The sequence below is a fragment of the Stegodyphus dumicola genome, chromosome 6, assembly GCF_044657685.1.
Source record: "Stegodyphus dumicola isolate Sdum_Otavi_A_Nest chromosome 6, ASM4465768v1".
Classification (NCBI taxonomy): domain Eukaryota; kingdom Metazoa; phylum Arthropoda; class Arachnida; order Araneae; family Eresidae; genus Stegodyphus; species Stegodyphus dumicola.
This window is the reverse complement of record NC_140773.1, coordinates 107,430,804-107,436,803: the sequence shown is the minus strand read 5'-3', so window position 1 is coordinate 107,436,803 and position 6,000 is coordinate 107,430,804.

Genomic DNA, 6,000 nt, shown 5'->3' with positions numbered 1-6,000 from the left:
CATTTGTTAAAAGGAGCATAAAACACGCTCAAATTCCTAATTCCAGTACCACTTTCGAAAGTAACTCAATAGAAATTGTAATAGAGCATAAAAAATTCAAAAATTTCGAATATATACATCCCACCAAATAATAATCCCAGCGCACAAGAATTGATTCACCTCCTTAATTCTAATACTTCTACCATTGTCGGAGGGGACTTCAACGCCAAACAACCCTGTTGGAACCGAGGACCTGCTAACAAAAAAGGAAATGACATATTTAAGCTCATTCAATCAAATAATTATAATATTCCTGCTCCAGACGAGCCTACCCACTACGGGTACAATAGCGCCACCACAATTGACTTCTTCATCTCAAATAACATTACTAACAGATGCAATATCTCTGTAATTTCAGCCCTGTCTTCCGACCACAACCCCATTGTATTTGAAATCCCCATTAATAAATACCTCCCCTCGCTTGACAGAAGTATAGGAATTACAAATTGGATCAAATACTCTGAAATTCTGAATAACTCCATACAAGGTAACCCATGCATCAACAATACAGAAGATTTAGAACACGAAGTCTCAAAATTTATCAACAGAATCAATTCTGCTTTAAAGGAAGCCACCAATACTTTTATGTGAACCTTTCCTTCCCCTGCCTGCCGATATAAGAAATAGGATTAAAGAGAAAAATCGGATCCGTAAAAGATGGCAAACCACCAGGGATCCACAACTCAAACACGAACTAAACTCTATGCAAAAAGAAATCAACAGAAGAATCAAAAACTTCAAAAACCAAAAATGGACCAATTTCCTAAATAACCTAGCTATAGAGGACAATTCCCTATTTGGCATTTCCCGCAAATTCAAGAAACCTTATAAACCTATTCCACCTATCCATGGACCTAGTGGAACTTAATATACAGAAGAAGATAAAGCTAAATCTTTTGCGGACTATATGGAAGAAACATTCACTCTTAATCCCACTTCGTACAACAATAACCATATTGAACGGGTCAACCAGGTGGTCAATAACTTCCTTAACAACCCTGCTCCGTACAACTTCACTTTCCTGACTACCCCAACCATCGTTGCCTACACCATCAGCGCCTTACAAACGAAGAAAGCCCCAGGGCACGATGGCATCTCGACCAAAGCACTGAAGCATCTCCCGATCAACGCTCTTACCTGCCTAACTAAAATAATCAACAACATTATCAAATTCGCTCATTTTCCTAATTCATGGAAGCAAGCTATAATAATTGTTTTTCCTAAACCGCAACAAAATCCAACTCTCCCACAGAACTATCGCCCTATCAGTTTACTTAGCCACCTGTCTAAAGTTAATGAGAAAATTCTACTTTTCCACATCCAAAAAATTCACCCTTCCATGAATTTTCTACCAGAAGAACAATTCGGTTTTCGTAATCATCATAGCACTTGCCACCAACTTCTTAGAGTTATCAACATTATCACTGAAGGCTACAATTGCAAGCTTCCGACCGGTGCTATATTTCACGATATCGCGAAAGCTTTTGACAGGGTATGGCATCGAGGACTTATTTACAAACTAATCACTCTCAATTTTCCAGATCATTTTATTCGCTTAATAGCGTCTTTTCTCAGCAACAGATCATTCAGAATCAAAATCGGTACTGCTTACTCTACCACCAGAGTAATCAATGCTGGTGTCCCACAGGGGTCGGCACTTTCGCCGTACCTTTTTAATATTTATACACAAGATATCCCTAAAGACCCTTCTGTTCATCTTGCACTCTTTGCCGATGACACCGCCATACTTACTAAAGCCTGCACTCTTATCGCCGTTAGAAACCAACTCCAAAGATATCTCATAAAACTGGAAAAATGGCTTACCCATTGGAGGATTAAAATTAACACTGATAAAACTAGGGCAATAATTTTCCGTAAAGGAAACATGAAATACTATCCTCCACCCCCTGAAATATTTAACGAAGAAATTGCGAAGGATCATAAACATTCTTCAATGACATAGCAATATTCCCATAACGCAACGATCGTTAGAATTTCGATATGACTCAGCAGTTATCAAGTTTACATTACTTTTATTCCGATGAGAAATTATTTGAAGGCCATTCTCCGTAAAAGAGATGTTAAACTGATTCAATACATCCAAATCTAATACAATTTGATTACATAATGACTTAACAACATAGATTTTCGTACGCAGTGAAAAACTATCAATTGAAATATCAGAAATAAAAAAGCCGATGGGGTACGTTTGCTTTGATTCAATTCCGTTTAATGTGATATCGCTGCAATTTAAATTAGGAGAACCAATCTGCTTGTGTAACTCTACGCTGCATATCGTTACATCTGAACCAGTGTCAACTAAACTATCAACTAAATGATTATTTATTTCTACAGTCTTCATAATTCTATCCTTGTCGGAAATTCGTTGTAATAAAGCTGCTTGTTGTGTCTCGGGGTTCCGCTCTGGACAGTCCGTTGAATAATGCCCAAACTTTTTACATTTTATACCCTTCGATTTGTTTACACAATGCTTAGAATAATGCCCAAATTCATGGCAATTAAAACATTTGACCTTATTAACGTTAGATTGATTTCGGTTTGATGACGCAAGCTTACTTCTATCTTTAACATGAGTGTCTACTTTCGGTTTCGGATTTTTAAACTTATCATTGTCCGATCTCATTTTATCATAAATTTTAAGCCTTTGTTTAAATTCAGTTATTGTTTCGCAACCATACAGTATAGTTTTCCTCACCACCGAATCGGGAATACCATCAATAACATATTTAATTAATGAAGCATCTTCAATGTTACCTCGCGAACACATTTCTTTCATTTTCAAAAAATACTCATCTAAAGATTCATTAGGCATTAATTTACGTTTACATAACATTTCATGCAATTCAGCAGAATTAAAAGCTTTACCATATTCAGATTTCAAAAGCTTTTTTAACTTACACCAGTCATTAACTTTAGGTTCACTCTGAATAAATAGTTTCGCTTTACCTTTTAACGATCTTTTAGCAAAAACTAATTTATGCAAATGACTTAATTTCAAAGAATTTATAACATCTTCAAATTCATCAATCCATTTATCAACATTTTCATATGCATTACCAGAAAAAGGATTAACAATACTTTCAATATCAGAAAAACTAAGATGAGGTTTAAAATGATCTTGAATTGGAAGCTGTATACTGTTGTTTACTTGAGACTCATTAAAACCAGGATTGTCTCTTTGATTATCATCAAGCATTACTTCAGAAATTTTATTAATATTTTCATCTTCAATATCACTATTTTCTTCATGCAAAATATTTTCAAATAATACAGATAAATCACATAGGAAAGAGACAATTCGGGTTACTACCTCCGATTTCAAACCTTCTGAATTTATGCACAATACATTGCAAACTTTAATTAACTCATTCAAAGTAAAACTATTCTGCACTGCATCTATTTTCTTATTAAATTCTTCAGAATCTGGTTTAAATATAAAGCCAGAAAATTCACGTAATCTTTTCCGGTTATTTCGGTCTCCATCAGTATTAAAAATAAGCTTTTGCAAACTTTTGATTTCAGAACTTTTACTGTTCTTTAAAGCTGCTTCCAATTCTGGAATTTCTACTAACTTCATATTGGAAAGAAAGTTTTGTACTCACCCGACAGATGATCGTCGTCAATTGGGGTAATACACACTTTATACGAGTAATCCAATAAATCGAATAACTTGTGAGAACAGTTCACTCAGTTCACGGTTCAAAGCACAGTTCTACTACTCGCACATTTTGGAATTCGAGGCCTCACGTTGAGCGCCAAGTTTTTTTGTAGAATTTGACTTAAATCAGAGAATTGAGAGCACGGATAATTTAATTTTAATATGATTTATTTAATAGAAAGAAATAAAATAAGAAAAGTAAATTAAGTAAAGATGAAGTTAACGGTATGCAGGATTAACATAATGATGGTTCTTTTACACAAACATTCGTGCATAGCTTTAAATAGTATGATCATCTAGAGTCATCACAGCTAAAGGCATTACATCAAAAGACAAATCAAAAGACTTCAGCTAGACGTGAGAAGACCGTACGTCTTCTCAAACTCTTGAAGGCATTCGAGCCGTCTGCTCGTATCTACGTCTGGAAGCGATCTCCCGCTGCCTGGGATGATTCTTACTGCGCTGGGCTGTGATGGTGAGGTCATCTGGTATTCTAATTCAGCATTGGATGTTGATGACTCCCACATATATATTTATAGCCTTTTTAAATCGATCCCACCAATGGCCGGTAAAATCGCTGAACACTAGAAGTTCGGTCCAAGGTTGGAATCCCTCAAACGGGCTGGTTGCATGGACATTTTCGTGGTTTTCCCCATGTGTTACGTGTATTTAGATCCTTAGAATGTTTTTCTTAGAATGTCCTCCACGAAGGCAACCCTCACTTTAGGCAGATAGCACTAGAGGCTTTGCTGTAATTACATAAAACCAAAATTAAGCACTTTTTTGATCTGAAAAATTTATACAAAACTGATGTAATATGTAAAAGTAGATAATTAATTATAAATCTTGCATTATAATATTGACAAGAATTTAACGGAAAATTGTACAGGAATTTAACTTGTTTTATGCAGGAGATTCTAGAAACTATTGGAAATTGACATTGATATCAATACAGTTAAGACTACTTAAATAAATTAACTCAAAGCAATTTAATGTAAGTGTTGAATTTAGGATGTGCATAGTTTGAATTATATACTGCATATTCTTTAATTCATGTCTAATATATTACATTTTTATACACTACAAATTCAAATAAAAGTAGAGGAAATACATTATAAATTAAAACATAAAATTTCAAAATTTATAAATTACTCATCACAACATGAAATTAAGTACATTGATATTTACATTACTTTAAAAATTACAATTTTAAATTAAAAGTATGCACCTCTTCTTTATATGTGAAATAGGAAAATACCAAATGTATTATTTTCACTAATATTTAATTAAGGCATTGGTAATGTAGAATAAATAAATAATGTAGAATCGTCAGCATCAAATGCGTTATTTCTATAGCGAAATACTCGAGTTTTTCACAAATCTTAAGAAATTAAAATATCTATTACGTACACTTTCAAAAACAATCCGTGACCTCCGCCGTCCTCAGTTTAGCTTTAAAACGACAGTCAGAAACTTAAACGGCAACTGTCCAGCTGACGGAAAAAAAGGGGGGGACAAGTTCAGTGTCGTTATAAGATGTAGCCGCGGGTGGTAAATCGCAGAGTCAGTTTAGCGTGAATGAGTCAATTAAGGTTTTAATTCTTATGTGGGTAGGATGTCACCTGGGTACCGATGTTTTTCACTGGGATGGGGGGAGTGTCTGAGAGTGCTAATAAGGCTATTATTGTGGGTTTGTACTGAATAAAATAAGTTGACCGCTAATCGTTTAATATACTCTTGAATAAGTTCGATTTGAAGGTCTCTGTGAATGTAGATGTTTGGAATACACCAAGGAGCACTGATAATTTCTCGTAGAATATTATTTTGCAGAATTTGTAATTGTTTAATATTGGTTTAGCTGCATGTCCCCAGATCGGAACTGCATAAAGGAGAGCTGGACGAAGTATGGAGCGATATAAAATTAATTTGTTTGTACTAGATAAGTTGCTTTTTCTACCAAGAAGAGGTCGCATAGTAGCTGTGGTGATTTAAAATTTTGTACTACGGAGCGGAAGTGGGTTCTGAAGGTAAGTTTTAGGTCAAGGGTGACTCCAAGGTATTTGGTTTCATTAATCCAGTCCATTTCTTCGTCAAATATTTCAGGGTTGGAGGATAGTATTTCATGTTTCCTTTACGGAAAATTATTGCCTTAGTTTTATCAGTGTTAATTTTAATCCTCCAAAGAGTGAGCCATTTTTCCAGTTTTATGAGATAGTTTTGGAGTTGGTTTCTTACGGCGATAACTGTGCAGGCCTAAGTAGGTATGGCGGTGCCATCGGCAA